The sequence below is a fragment of the Panthera tigris genome, chromosome D2, assembly GCF_018350195.1.
Source record: "Panthera tigris isolate Pti1 chromosome D2, P.tigris_Pti1_mat1.1, whole genome shotgun sequence".
Lineage (NCBI taxonomy): Eukaryota > Metazoa > Chordata > Mammalia > Carnivora > Felidae > Panthera > Panthera tigris.
Genome location: NC_056670.1, coordinates 4693168 through 4709540, shown reverse-complemented (window position 1 = coordinate 4709540; position 16373 = coordinate 4693168). Strand labels below are relative to the sequence as shown.

Genomic DNA, 16373 nt, shown 5'->3' with positions numbered 1-16373 from the left:
TAAAAAATAGATGTTAAAAAAAAAAATTTTTAAAGTCATACTCCAGGAAGCTGTTCCATCCTTTTAGAACAGATTTATTAATGTATAATCAACAGAAAACTGCACCCATTTTAAGTGTAGAGTTTGATGGTTTGACTTACGTATGTATTTGCGAAACCATCCTCACAATCAATATAGTCGATCTGTCCATCACTCAGGAATGTCCATGTGCCCTTCGTAATCCCTCCCTTCCGCCCTTGGGCACCTCTCCCCACAAGCAACCACTGTTCCACTTTCCGTCACCTTGGATTAGTCAGTATTTCTAGAGTTGTATATAAGTAAAAGTAAATGGTATGTGCTCTTTTCTTCTTTTTCACCCTACATGATGATTTTGAGATTCACCCATGTTAGAGCATGAATAGTTCATTCCTTTTTGTTGCTGAGTATTATTCCATTGTATGGATATACCATATAGTAGAGTGATACACATTCTAATGATAGACATTTGGGTTACAGTTTGGGGATATTATAAATAAAGCTTCTGTGAACACGCATGTGCAAGTCTTTATACGAACGTATGTTTCATATTTATACTGTGACTTTGTAGCAACCAGCATACACATACCCTTGATGAGAATCATGGCCTTAAGATACTCCCTAGGATATACTTCCTACAGGATGGGCTTTGCACATGGGCTGTGCTCAGTCATATATTTTTTAAATGGATAAATATATGAATGAGGACTTTGGGAAAAAACAGAAATGTGCATCATGCAATGAAAAGGACCCTTGATGAAGTCAGGACATTTTAACGCTAACTTTGATCTCACCATGTAATAGGAAGCAAGTTACTCAATGTCTTACACTTTAGCTCACTCACCTGTAGAAACGAGATAATATGATCCTTTTGGCACAATACTAAAGTCCTCAAATCTCTGAAAAGTAAAAGGTTTTTGATATTCATTTGGTGGTGGAACTTGACCAAATCTGTACTGATTTATGTGCAAAATCAGTCATGAAGTGATGAGAACCTATTATAGTTTTATTTATCCCATTCAACATAAATGTTCTGATATGTTGCTGAAAACGTATGAATGAAGTTGATTACGGGAACCTGCGTCGGGTGCCATTGGTGTGTCACATAACGTACATCTTCTGCATTGTATTTTTCCTGTGTAGGGATTCTGAACTCTCCACCCATCTGTATTGGAATTATATTTGGTTTCGGTTGACAGAAAACACACGCAAAAATGGCTCAAATGAGAAGTTTATGTCTCTCTCCTGCAAAAGGCCAGAAAGTAAGCAGTTCTGAGCTTTTATGATGGCTGCATGATGTCAGGAGTCAAGGCTGCTTCTATCTCATGACTCCGTCTTACATGATGTATTTTTAATTTTTTTTTAATGTTTATTTATTTTTGAGAGAGACAGAGACAGAATGCGAGTGGGTTAGGGGTAGAGAGAGAGGGAGACACAGAATCCAAAGCAGGCTCCAGGCTCCGAGCTATCAGCGCAGAGCCCAACACGGGGCTCAAACTCACGAGCTGTGAGATCATGACCTGAGCCCAAGTCGGTCGCTCAACCCAGCCTGAGCCACCCAGCTGCCCCTGTCTTACGTGATTTTTGATCCCAAGGTCATGATGGATCAAAGATAAGATGGCTGCTTGAGCACTAGCCATTCCATTTGCTGTTCAGTCAGCAAGAAGAAAGGGGAGGAGATAACTAGATCGTGGCATTCAAGGACACTTCCCAGAAAGCGTACACACTACATTGGTCAGGCCTTACGTGCCTGGGCATATCTGACTCAAAGGAATACAGGAAATGGGGTCTTCATTTTAGACTGCAGTAAGTCCAGCTAAAAATGGAAGGTCCTGTTATGACAGGAGAAGAGAATAAATATGGCGGATAGTGTAGTCTTTGCACCCCTGCCCTTCCACCTTGTTGGGCAGCTGTGGTCATAGTGAGAGATAATGGACATGAAAACACCTTGAATCAAAAACTCTGCAAAACTATAGGTTTGATAACAAGGATCTTAAATAGGGGATTTTTAAATTCTTAGAGGATTGGGGCGCCTGGGTGGCTCAGTCGGTTAAGCGTCTGACTTCGGCTCAGGTCATGATCTCGCGGTCCGTGAGTTTGAGTCCCGCGTCGGGCTCTGTGCTGACAGCTCGGAGCCTGGAGCCTGCTTCCGATTCTGTGTCTCCCTCTCTCTCTCTGCCCCTCCCCCACTCATGCCCTGTCTCTGTCTGTCTCAAAAATAAATAAATGTTATAAAAATTTTTTTTAAATTCTTACAGGGTCGGGGCACCTGGGTGGCTCAGTCGGTTAAGCGTCCGACTTCAGCTCAGGTCACGATCTCACGGTCCGTGAGTTTGAGCCCCGCGTCGGGCTCTGGGCTGATGGCTCAGAGCCTGGAGCCTGCTTCCGATTCTGTGTCTCCCTCTCTCTCTGCCCCTCCCCCGTTCATGCTCTGTCTCTCTCTGTCTCAAAAATAAATAAACGTTAAAAAAAAATTAAAAAAAAAAGTCTTACAGGGTTTTGATATGCCACTTTGGTGGCTTCTCAGCATATTATTGGAAATATGTTGTAAATGATGGGTGAATGCCAATTTCTACTATTACTCAAAGACTTTCTCAATTATTATTTTCATCTACCAGGAAATCTAGTAGTTTCCTTTTTTTTCTTTTTTTTAATGACACTTGAACTTTTTGCCTGTTTCCAGAAAGCTATAACACAAAGTTGAAACAGCTGTAACTTCAAACATAGTTTTGTTCCTTTTTTTTTCCCCCCTCTACATTTTTCTGGATCTTTTTTTCGAACTGTGAGCCTGGTTACAACTCTGTGGCTAGTAAATCTCATTCTCGCCTACTTGTGCAAATTCTATTATTATTTTCTAAATATCTCTTATATTTTCACAGGATGACTCTTCAGTTCTTGTGGCTGAATTGAAACAATGAAAGGCACAAGGCAATGTAATCTAGGAAGAATAGAAGAGGAAGAACTAAATGCAGTCTTAGGTAGGTGATTGGTGGGAAGTCCATTTCTGCAAGGTGGATATGATTGTGATAAATGGGTAAGCATCCTGGACACATTTCCGTCCCTCCCCACACAGTGAAGAGCTGGCATTCTGCTTCTCTGCCCCTACCTGATTCCATGAGTTTAAGGGGCAGGGATTAAGATATCTAACTTGTTGTGTTCAAGCCACATTTTTCAGTTCTATCTTGACTCCAGTAAAGGTGATATCACATTTTACTCCCCATTGAGTGCTGTACCCCTTAACAAACTAGCTTAGAATTTGAAGAGGGGGGATGGGGTGACTTAGGCCCAAATCCCTAGCAATAAGTCAACAGCAATTATCTGATAAATGGATGAATGAAATTTAAACGTGAAATTTAAATCGGTTGACTGAATAAGTAAACCAGAGTGGTAGGAAATGATGGGAAAGTTAAACTGTAGATGTGTGATGAGTGTTTGTAGGTTCCAAGAAATGATATCTGAGCTGTGTGTCAGAAAAGGAAGGGTGTTTCTGTTCCACCGAGGAAAGAGCAGTTGGCTTTGTGTAAATATTGGCATGCAGTGTCCTGATGAGTCTCTTTTAGGAGAGAGTGAGCTGGTGGCTGGTATGTTAGGAGAAGCTCTGTAATTCGATGCACAGGAGTCTTCCCAGGACTTCAGCATCTCTAGGATAGCACACACTTAGCAGCCTTCTAGGCTCCACGATGAATCTGAATCTTCTTTTATAATAATGCCGGTAAAAGTTCATGTTGGTTTAAAAAATTTAAGAGATAAATGCAAGCTGGGGTTGATCCCACACAACAAACATGCCATTAGCAGAGCCCCAACGGGGATAGACTCTGGACGGTTCTTTGGAAGCATCATTGCTGTGGGATCGTGTCCAAGGGCTATCAGTGACCGTATGTGTGTTTTCAGCACGATTTACCCCTCGACGTCGCTTTCTTCCACTGAGAGCTCGTCACTCGGGACCAAATGAGCATGTTGCTGCTGGGTTTGGGGAACTCAGCCTTCGTGGCTCCACAATGTCCGCACAGCTGCTCTGCTTAGAAAAGAAGAAAGGCTCTGGGTTGGTGCCTTTATTTTATTCTCTATATTACTACTTTCCACCCACTGAAAGGGAAATATAACATTTCAGTTTTCCCTTTGGTTTTCGTCACGAACAGACACATTCAGAACTTTTACCAAGGCCAGTCCTTGACAGTGTGGTGCTCCAGCTGGTTTCCATTCTAGCTCCTAGGTGGCCCTGTTGAAATACAAGTTTTCTCTTCAGACGCATAGATATTTGGTCGGAAAGTGGAAGTAAATCGAAGGGCTTCTAGTTCGCCTGAGTAAATCGGTATTAATTTAAAACATTAGGAACTTACAACTCCATCCATCAGACTACAGAAGGAAAATAAGCTTAATGTATTTTCGACCCAAAATTTCCTAAATTTTCTCTTAGAGACTTTAGAGATAATCTAATGAGTGTCTTTATCCTCCAGGCAAGGAAACTAGGTTGCAGGGATGTTGAAGCATATGCTTAATATCATAGGGTTCTCTAGCATCAGAACAAAGATTCGAACCCAGCTCTCTGACAGTCCAGCCCAAGACTCCTTCCTTCATGCTGTGCTCTTGTTTTTAAAAACAAATAGTGTGATTGCTCCTTGAAAGTCAACTGGCCGATGCAAATAAGGAAGTCTGTTATGCTAAATGTCACTCCAGGTTGTGCTGTTAGAGGTGAAGGGGCGTCTCTCAGATTGTGACTGTTCCTGGGGTCCAGGAAGCAAGCTTTTTCACTCTCTTTCTAAACCCTTCCTATGCAGTGGGTCCCCAGCTTCTTTCCAGGGAAGCCTCCTTTTCGCCACAGAAGAGATGGTCATAAAGATGTTAGTAAAAATGAATAAGCCAGTCCAGTCGCTGAATGTTTGTGAACCTTGCTTTTCTCAGCAACAACAACAGTAAAGTTTGTCTTGTAGAAGGGACCTACCTCATCTTCTCTGATCTCAGAGCTGATACAGGCTCAAGTTGCCCGTGCAAACCTGTGTCCTTTCTTCCAAAGATAATAAGTAACAGACCCTCGCAGTGTCAGCTGGAAGGAGGAGAAAAGCGGCTGTCTGCCTTTGTGTTCCCCGGGGAGGGGGAGTTATTGTGAGTAAGCAGACAGGCTGTGTGCGGCCGCCCCGCTCACAATGGCGCATGCCAGTGACAAGAGACACAGCATCGGGGCTGTGGCTCCTGAGTGGCTGCAACTATCGATACAAGTTGTGTTGTTATTAGGACTTCAGTCAGGTCGCCGCATTCCAAATGGTAATGAGTCCCATACAAGCGTGGCCGGCGTGCACCCCTCGCCCCAACTGCACAGGATGTGAGAGCAAGGCACGCGTTGGAAAGCAAGTCCCTGTCCTTTCGATGGCTTCTATGGTCTTCTTTCTTAGGTTAGCCTGACACTGGACTAGAGTCATTGGAGGGAAAAGCAACCTTTAGTCTTAATTGCTGATGGGCAGCGAGCATCGTAACATCCACAGATGAGGTTGATGGGGAATGTCTTTCATTCCGTGTGCAGAGCTTTGCAGTCTAGTGTGTTTAAATTCTCTGCATGCGTGGGTGTGCCTGTGTGTGCGCGGGCGTGCGCGCACGTGCGTGTGTTTGTGGGTACGTGTGTGTACACATGTGTGTGCGTGTGTGTCTTCGGGGGTGTGCGTGCACCTGTGTGCGTGTGTGGGCGTGTGTCCATGTGCATGTGTGTGTGTATGTGCATCTGTGTGCAGGCGTGTGTGCATGTGCATGTGTGTGCACGTGTGTACAGGTGTGTGGGTGCATGTGCGGGCATGTGTGGGCACGTGTGTGTGTGTGTGTGTGTGTGTGTGTGTGTGTGTATACACTTGCACCTGTACAAAACAGAAAGGCAGTGAGATTGGAGTTTTAAACGAGCAGGAAATTTAAATGCACCCTAATCAACAATTCCATTTTACAGTTATAGAAATTGAGACATAGTATTAAGGGTTCGTGTGTTGGTGTCAGAAAAGAACAAAAGTCCAAATTCTGTCGGTTTTTCATTCCCGTGTGTTGGTCTAGATTTCAAATTACGTGAAAGTTTACGAAACAAATTTTTTAAACGCAATGATAATGGGAAAACTTGTTCATATGCATAAAATAGCTTGAATTATACTCTGAATCATCAAGACATGTATTGGATTTTAATACGGTGTTAATGTGAAATGTATTTTGTGGGATTTAAAATTGTGATCTTTTAAAAATTTCTCTCAACTGATGAGAATTTTAATCAACTAGAACACCTTCAGTGAGTTCCTTCGTTAACAGAAAACTCTGAAATTTAGTTCTGTTTTAACTCCATTTATACAGGGAAACCAGAGTGAGGTACTATGCCATAACCTGCTTAACTTAGTCATTTTTACTCTTCATCTGAGGAAGAAGAAAGCAAGTTTATTTGTTTATCAAACAAATCAGTCCAGAGTTTTTGAATGGATAAAATTCTTTAGATGATTCATCTCTCCCTTTACTGGTATGGACATAAATGGTGCTGTTTTCCACGAGCAGGAAAGTTTTTCTGGAACGTTTCTAGCAAATTCTATGTGTAGAAGACTTCCTATTACCAGTGAAGCATTAACCGCAAGCTGGAGACGGACAAAGGTAAAGAAGGATGTCTTGCCAGAGGCTAATATGAAAGTGCAGGGTCCCAGGGTAGCCTGTGAAAAGCAGGGTCAGGTAAAAGGAAGAGACTTCCTATCAGCCTCCGAGTATTTAAAAGTTTATTGTACGGGTGATGACAACTGTTAAGAAGAAGAAGACTTAAATCTTCAGTTCTGCAACTTCAACATGATAATTGGGCACTAGCTTAAAGTAGATTCTTGGGCTCTATCTCAGAGACTCTTGCATTCTGGGTGAAGGACAAAAATCCGCAGTTTTAACAAGGAGCCGTGGGATGCTGATACAGGTAATCTGGGGCCACACTCAACAAACTTCAAGTGATAGCATGAGGAATTTAGGTTATTTAGAAGAAAAAAATTGCACTCCAACTTGTACCAGAACGAATTCCCATGTGAAAAGTGGAGTTCTAAAATTCGAGCAGTATTTTGTAATAATCGTAATAAGCTGCTTCTCATACAGATGCTGTCCTACACAAATAATCTGAGGAAATCTGTAAACTATAATCAAAATTTAGATATCCATGGCATATGTTTAGATATGAGAGGTGCTGCACTACAAAAGCCTCTCTTGCTCTTTTTTAAGCCCGTTTCCTAAACTTAATCACACCATCTGTTATTGCTTCAGCAGAGCTCTTATTTATATGTCATCGAGTCTATGGTCAGCAACACCACTTAAAGAAACAATAGAGTAATAGAAAAGTTTTAGCTGTTTGGGTTGATGTGCAAGGGCCATTATCAAAAGCCCAGAATGCCTACCAAGAAATCCCTTTACCTGTGAAGGAGGTTGGCCGGGCCTTTGGGGGATTTCTACCGGGATATTTTACCGTTATCATTGCTGTCGCTTTGACTATATTATTGCTTGAAAAGTCTCCTCCATGACTAGGAAGACCTATTTGTATTTGATTAGTTTATCTCCTCTATGATTACAAGTCCTCTTAATTACAGAAGCTGGTGGAGAGGTATCCAACTTAACTATTTCATGCCTGTTTATATAATTATTTACAATCATTTGATTACCACTTTTGGACAAGGACAAAGTGACAATAGATAGGACAAAGAGTTTTCTGAATAATTCCAAAAGAAATTTAATGTTTTCTCATTATGCTGTGGGGTTCCATTCGCACCGTGGGATGAACGAACCATCTTCTGTCTCCGTATCTGCTTCTGATAAGCAGTTGGCTTCTGCTGCACAAAGTCACAGAAATGGAGATGGTTTCCACCACGAATTCGTGATCGCCAGCCTCAAAAAGCCCTTCGTCATGACCAGCGTATTGTACCGTATTATCTCTTACACACCCACCGATGACCATTGCAAACATCGTCTCCTTCTAACTAACTCCCTCTCTTTCCCCTCACTGAGGTCCGACCCCCAATGTCATGACTCACTTAATGAAAAAACAGAAGCCATCTATTAGAAACTTAACAAAGCATAGAAATATTCCTACACCTGCCCCCATACTGTCATGTTCCTTTTTATTATAATATAAAGGCTTTCCTTCTTCCTCTAAAGGCTAATCCTTCCACATACACACTGAATTCCTTCCTATCCCAGCTCTTAAGGTATCTTACACAGTCATGCCTTACTCTATTTTGTATCTACTGAGAACAAGACAATATTTTAGATTCTAGAGATCTGTAGGCAGATTAGACAAAGATCCCTGCCTTTTAAAAAGTCCTATTCTAGTGAAATATTTTTGTTTACATTATAGATAATCCCTTCTTTTATTTATGCATGCACCCTCTCCTCTCATGTGGATTTGTCCTATTGTTTTTTCTCATTAAGAAAAGCAAAACCAGGGGCGCCTGGCTGGCTCAGTCGTTTGAGCGTCCAACTTCAGCTGAGGTCTTGATCTCACGGTTCCTGAGTTTGAGCCCCATGTTGGGCTCTGTGCTGACAGCTCAGAACCTGGAGCCTGCTTCGGATTCTGTGTCTCCTTCTCTCTCTGCCCCTCCCCCACTCGTGTGCATGCTCTTTCCAAAATAAACATTAAAAAAAAAAAAAGAGAAAACCCAAACCAAATAAAAATCTCACCTCTGCAGATATGGCCCTGCCTCACTCCTCCTTCCACAGCCACATTTCCTGAACGAACTGCTTCTACCCTCTTTCATCGACTCGTCCACCTTCTATTTGCTCCCTATTCACTAAACTCCCATTTCCGCCCCCATCATTTCACATGACCGGTTTTTTTTTTTTTTTTTAATTTATTCATGTATTTTGAGAGGGAGGGTGAAGGAGAGGGAGAGAGAATCCCAAGCAGGTTCTGTGCTTTCAGCACAGAGGCCAATGCAGGGCTCCGTGTCATCAACCATGAGGTCATGACCCAAGCTGAAATCAAGAGTCGGATGCTCAACCGCCTGGCCCCCCCCAGGCCCCGCATGCGTGCTTTTTCTTGAAGGCAGTAATGGCTCTAATGTTGTTGGGTTCCACAGACACCTTCCAGTCTTCGTTTTCCTTACTTCTCAATAGCACTTGCCTCTGTCAGCTACTCCCTGAAACACTCATTATCCGTTGGCTTCTTTGATCATCGTCTCCGGGTTTCCTTTCTAGGCACTTACGTTCTTTCTCTTTTTGTGGGCACATGTCCTTCTGCCCGGTCATTATGTTGGAATCCTTTGTGGTTCACTTTGGCCTCAGGGCTCTTCTCCTTTGACTTTATCACCGCTTCTAGGAGCCTCATTCAGATCGTTAGTTTTAAATGCCACCTTTACACCGGTGCCTTGCACACTTCTGTCTAGTTCCTTCTGAGCTCTGTCTATATTTATATATCTCTATCAACCCATCCACGTATAGATTTTGATAGGTATATATGTATGTCTTCTCCAACTGAACATGTCTCAGTCTGAAACTCATAACTCTTAGGACGTCCTTAATCGTGTTTTTCCTCCATTGTTCTCTGCCTTCCCCAAGTCAGCACACTGGCATCACCCAGCACACCTCCCTCTGCCTCACCCCCACATGGAATGCATCGCCAGGCCCTATTATTTGACCTCCTAAATATTTCTGGATCCATCTACCCGGCCTCTTCTCCACCATCGCCCCGGTCAAGGTGTCCTTTCTCACCTGGGACTTTATAATAGCCTTCGGAATGGATCACCAGTCTCTCCCCTCGTCTCCCTCCACTCTGTTCTCGCTCTGAAGCCAGAATGCTCCTTTGAAAGGAAAAGCTGGTCGCACCACCTTCTTATTAAAAATTATCCGTTACCCTCTCCTGGCCTACAAGGCTGCCCCTCGGCCTTGGGTGGGCTCCACTCCCTTCTCCCCTCCAGCTGGGCCGCCTCCTTCTCCTCCCTCCGTCCCTCACCAGTTCTTACTTCTTTCTGCCCCGGGCCTTTGCCGATGCTATTTCCACACCACCTGGAATCCCTGTCTCTCCCCGCTTAGCGTGATGAGCTCCTCTTGGTTTCCCACATATTACCTCAGTGTTCACTTCTTCAGGGAAGCTTTCTGCATGCCTGAGTTAGGTCAGATCCCTTTTTATTGTTGCATGTGTTTTTCTTCTGTGAGTACTTGTCATGGTAGGTCTAGTCACGTGATTGTGGGGTTCATGTCTCTCACTAAGTCATAAGCTCTGTAAAGTCAAGAACTATGCATGTTTTGCTCGCCAGTTGTCAGCAGTGGCTCGTACGCCCTTGACACTTTGAATATATATAAAATAATTGTCACGCTCGTGAAGTGCGCAAGATACTTGGCCAGCAAAGTAGGATACCAAAATATGCCCAGTGTTCTAGGAACTCAAAGTTCAGTGGCTTGAACACGTGCCAGAGGATTGCTATGGTTTGTGTTAGGAGATGACTCAGGACAATCCTGTAACCTCCACATATATCCCCTGCCCGACACAGACCATTTGAAAATTTCTATTTTCCATTCTTCGAATTATAGCCTACATTTAGATATATAAGCGTAATATATAAAAATGTAAAAGTCTATAGCTATGTATGTTTCTATAAATATAGATTATAGCCTATGTTTATAGTCTGTAGTCTAGTATTTTCAAAAACATTGTGGGGTTTACAGGTATCAAATACGTTTTTCAAGATGAATCTTAGTGGTGGCACCTGGGTGGCTCAGTCGGTTGAGCGATCGCCTTCAGCTCAGGTCATGATCTCACGGTTTGTGAGTTCAAGTCCCGTGTCGGGCTCTGTGCTGATAGCTCAGAGCCTGGAGCCTGCTTCGAATTCTGTCTCCCTCTCTCTCTGCCTCTCCCCCACTTATACTCTGTCTCTCTCAAAAATAAACTAAAAAATTTAATAAAAACAAAAGATGATTCTTAGGGGAAGTCTATGACATTTCCCAAGGTAAACGTGGAGTTGTGGGAGAAAGTGCCCCCAGGGCTCCGAAGGGTCCAGATATACAATAATTGCTCTACTCAGTTCGTTTCTTTAGATCCTCATCATTTAAAATTTTCCCTCCATATTGTTGGAATGATAAATTCTTCCTGGACTAAAGAGCTGCCTTGATAAGTCTTGCCACACCCCAATATGGTATGTGATATACTTATAAATGTCTGACGTATGTGTATCTATTTAATAATTATGTGGGAGAACTATGTGATAGGGTCTGGTAAATGCCTGAGGTTAACCAGGAAGTAGGGAACCCTGAGCTACAATTTCTAGCTGAAATCTCAATACTGTGTTTGCTTTTGGGGATAAGAACAGCATGTACAAGACGTTCTTACTATTCTGTAGAGTTAAGCGTGTATACATAGTAATCACAAAACAAGCCACTTGCCATAGCAGAGGCGCTGTGTGCCATGGGGGTTTGGGTTAGAGAGTGATCACAGCTACCTGTCAAAGATCCAGTAAAAGCAGAGGAATTGATTTTAATATTGAATATTTGCCATGATTTGTAAAAAAGTAGAACTTTTGTTCTGCCACTGAACCAACATAAACTCCTTGCAGGCAAAAACAAACACGCATGTGCACTTCTGCTAGATCAAAGTAACCGATGATGACGTTTTTGTATATTTCTTTACCAAAAGGGGTAATAGAGAATATATTGTTTTATTACCTGGAAGCATAGAGTGAAATGTTGTCCAGGTCAGTTCTTCTAGAATACGCTCTTCAGTGGCTATACCCCTTTGGCAGACGAGCCGTGAGTTATTTAAATAATCATATAACGACGGGCACTGGGTGCTATTGTCAATGATAACTGATAAACTACGAGTCAAAAATTTGGGGGACCACGGCAGGGGGGAAAGGCAGGGATGTTCACAATGTTTGTGCCGTGCTGCAAAGCACGAGCTGAGCTGGGAAACATAGGTAACTGTATCTTGGCCCACTTTGCAAAGGAAAATGAAACACCATGGCGCAGAGCAAAAGCCAGGTGAGTCAGACTGGATTCAATATGGGTTGAATACCGTGTGTCAGCAGATGCCCCAGCTACAAGGAGGCTGTGCAGGAGTAGTAATTAACAACGGTAGTTGTACATTCAGACTCTACGGATACAACCTCTAACTTTGTCACTCTGTCACTTGATCCAGGGCAAATCATTTCATTCTTGTGAGTGTCAGCTTCCTCGGATACAAAATGGGAATAATTACACCTGTAGTTAGAAAGGTTTTTGCAAACATGGGGATGCTGTCTCTTAGCATGGTGCAGCGAACATAGTAAATGCTCAGCAAATACTGTCTCTTGGTATTGTAATTTTGAGAGCCTTTGAAAAAATGTAAAACCAAAGTTTCGAAGTGCAAATGCAAAAATCCTGGTAAACGTAGGTCTGTACAGACTTCCAGGAAGAGGGTAGCTTTTGTATGTTTGGACACTTAGGATGACTATTTTTTTTTCCCACTTACTGTGGCTCCTTTCCTCCAAGGGCTGTTAAAGTCCTCTCTACTGTCTTTGCTTATCCACACACTCAGAGGCTGTGAATTGTTAGGCAGCGCCCACTCCACCCTCCACAAGCATTTAATGAAAATCGAAAACACATAGCACTTGGCTGGCCATCCCGTATTTCTTTCAAGGACAAACAAATGAAGAGAGATTTGGCCAAATGGCAACACTTTAAAAAAAAATAAATTATCCATGTGGTTTTTTTTGAGATTTTTTTTCCCCCTCATGAGAAAGGTATATATGCTTTGTGAATATATGAATATATGTTGAACATTCGTGTGTGTGTGTGTGATTGAGAGATAATTGACATTGTGCATTAGTTTTAGGTGCACAGCATTTATGACTTGACAAATGTATGTATTGCAAAATGACCACCATAATAAGTCTAGTTAATATCCGTCACCACACATAATTACAGGTTTTTTCTTGTGACGAAAACTTTTAGGATCTGCCCTCTCAGCGACTTTCAAATATGCAATTCAGTACTATCACCTATAGTCACCATGCTGTACATTACGTCTCCAGGACTTAGTCATATATAATTGGAAGTGTCACCAAAAGGTGCAAAAGGCAATGTGTGTACTTGACCCCAAATCTATCTTTGGAAATACCTGTACTTCAATTAAAAACGTACTTTTACTCTTCTAAAGTTAACACCATAAGGGATAAGTCTACATGAAGAGCAGAACAATGGAATGTTCAAAGTCCTGCTGTATTTTCTTTAGTTTTTTTTTTTTTTAAATCTTTCTTTATTTTTGAGAGAGAGAGGAAGAGAGAGACAGAGCAGGAGCCGGGGAAGGGCAGAGAGAGAGGGAGGCACAGAATCCAAAATAGGTTCTAGGCTCTGAGCTGTCAGCACAGAGCCCAGCACAGGGCTGAAACTCACGAATTGCAAGATCATGACCGAAGCCGAGGTCGGATGCTTAACCAACTGAATCACCCAGGCACCCTCAAAGTCCTGCTGTATTGAAGGCATATTCAATCTAGCGAAAGATACACACACACACACGCCTAATTATTGCATAAGGAATTTCTACAAGAACTTACAGTTCAGAGGCGACTCAAGGTATAAATCACGGTGTGTGTTAGCATAGCCCTACTTCTGACCTAATATAAATTCCTGCTAAGGAATATTGGCAATGTAATTGGAAATAGAAGCAGACCCTTTTAGTGCAAAAAGCACTGGCTGTTTCTGTCCCTAGTAGCTTGGATATTCCTTAGCGTCTCTGAACTTCAACGTTCTCATCTGTAGAAAGGAAATAATATAAGTTAGATTTCGAGGTTTTGTTTTGCTTGAGAATTAAACAATGTGAATGGAACCCCTGGAATAGTTCCCTACATACTACTAATACTACATTCTTATCCATTTCTGCTTAATCACACCATCAAGGCTAATCCTAGGGCTAGTATTTATAGCGGTGATTTGCCTGCCTTGCCCCTTTTGGGGCCCTTGGCTTAAGGTGAGCCCGTGAGACCAATGCGTAATTGGAACACAGACACTCTTCGGTGTCTCGTGTGGGGCCCTTCACCTGGGGGAGCACAGATCATGCAGGGTGAGGTTACACCATGTTCAAGTACAGGAAGTCGGCCTGTGGAAGGGAAAGAAGGAAGGGTTGTCCCGGGAGAAGCTGAGATGAGGAGAAACCATGAGGCTCTTGACAGCCTGAGGAGCAGACAGGTTCCTCAAGTTACTGTTCATGCCATGGCCGCTGGTGAACTTGAGCTCTGTGCTTACGGGGTGTTGCTCGTGTTTCCATGCAGGTGTTACTGCATCGCCCCCACTCAGCAAAGAGTGATGAGTAAGGCAGATGTGGTCCTCATGGAACCTACGGAGATAACCTGTGTTTTAGTAACATCTCTTTCCTGATGACATCTTACATGTTTCTTAAACCAAAAAGCTTATTTTATTTTTGAGAGAGAGAGAGAGAGAGAGAGAGAGAGAGAGAGAGCGAGCTTGCACACGCAGGGGAGGAGCAGAGAGAGAGAGAGAGAATCTGAAGCAGGGTCCATGCCCAGTGCAGAACCCACTGTGGGGCTCGATCCCAAGACCCTATCATGACTGGAGCCAAAATCAAGAGTTAGAAGCTTAACTGACTGAGCCACTGACTCCTAAACAAAAATGATTAAAACCCAGGTTAACTTTACAAAGTAGGTGATATCTGTCTCATCCTCATAGAAGTTCATACTGAGGGCCTCATCATTTAGCATCTAAATGTGGACTTCTCAGTGTTTCTTTTCAGTGACGCACCTCTAGGAAATCTTTCTGGGTCTTTCTGGACACTGGCATTTCCTGTCCTTGGTGGTCCCTTACGTTTCCCTACCAGCTCTCCCCTGACCCCTCACAATCCTTTGTGGTACATTCATGGGTTAGAGTCGAGATAGAATTCGTATAAAAATACATACATTACTTCTCTGGTCAGCCCTATAAGTCACTATGAATTTTCCCTGTGGTTCAAAGAGGGAATGAAAAGGCCGGCGAGTTCAAGAAAAGCATTGGGATCTAGAGTTTGTGGCCTGATATTACAGCCAGTGGCCACAGATGGCTGTTCAATATTAAATTTAATTAAAAGTAAATACAGTTATGGGGCCCCTGGGTGGCTCACTAGGTTATCTGGATTTTGGCTCAGGCCGTGATCTCACAGTTCATGAGATCGAGCCCCACATCAGGCTCTTTGCTGGTGGCATGGAGCCTGCTTGGGATTCTCTCTCTCCCTATCTCTCTGCCCCTCCCTCACTCGAGCTTTCTTTCTCTCTAAACAATAAATAAACGTTAAAAAAAAAAGGTAAGTATAGTCGGCAAATAATTTCTTCAGTCACACCAATCGCGCTTTATGTGCTTAGTACCACATATGGCCAACGGCTACCGTATGGGACAGTGTAGAGCAGAGAACATTTCTCTCACTATAACATGTCCTATCAGAGAGTGCTGCTACGGCGCAAATACTATAAACACACCCTTCCTTTGCACTTGTGTTCTGATTCATTTGAAGAATATTACAACACTGTCAGAAAATGGAGTATCAAAATATCATTATAATTACAGACAAAGGTGGAACTGGAGGACATGGGTTAGGTCCATGGTTGAGCACGCTCATCTGTCCAGCGTTATCCATACAAATATGGCTGAGCCAGACTGAGGTGGCTTTCCCTGTGTGGTGGAGAGATCCTACCATGGAAGAACAGCTGAGACCTGACAAAAGGCAAGTCCAATACGGAAGAAAGGTCAGTGGAATTCATCGATGGCTAGTTCACTCCCCTTCGCTAGAGTAGTTTAGTCTTTGGCCTTCTTTTTGTGGAAGAAAATAGGTATACAGAGATTATCTCCCTTAAGTAGAAAATAAAAATAACGTCTCTAGCCTTTCCTAATCTACTATGGAGCGTAAGGTCCCATGGGGTGCCTGGGTGGCTCAGTCGGGTGAGCGTCCAACTTTAGCTCAGGTCGTGATCTCACGGTTCGTGGGTTCGAGCCTTGCATCGGGCTCTGTGCTGACAGCTCAGAACCTGGAGCCTGCTTCAGATTCTGTCTCTCTCTCTCTCTCTCTCAGCCCCTCCCTTGCTCGCGCTGTGTCTCTCTCTGTCTCTCAAAAGTAAGTGTAAAAAAAAAAAAAAAAAAAAACAACTGAATTGTAAGGTCCCTGGGTCTCTAGGACCAGAGTTTCCCATGCTTTGTGTCTTGAGATCATTATCCCCTTAGTTCTCAGAGTAGAACATGAAGAATCCACGCCTCCTTGCTGATTGTTAATTGCTATCTCTATGTAAGCTACCTCTCTCTCTCTCTCTCTCTCTCTCTCTCTCCCTCCCTCCCTCCCTTCCTCCCTCCCTCCCTCCCTCCCTCCCTCCCCATCCATCCATCCATCCATCCATCCATCCATCCATCCATCCTATCCTAAAATAGGTTCTTTCCCT

At 43.1% G+C, this 16373-nt stretch overlaps 1 long non-coding RNA gene across 1 annotated transcript; it reads left to right on the top strand.

The window, feature by feature from the left end:
- The first annotated feature begins 1167 nt into the window (after nucleotides 1-1167).
- Nucleotides 1168-15688, top strand: LOC122231697. Its single transcript, XR_006208920.1, has 3 exons — nucleotides 1168-1277; nucleotides 2895-2993; nucleotides 15511-15688. It is a non-coding gene; the product is annotated as an uncharacterized LOC122231697 (long non-coding RNA).
- Nucleotides 15689-16373: the final 685 nt, after the last annotated feature.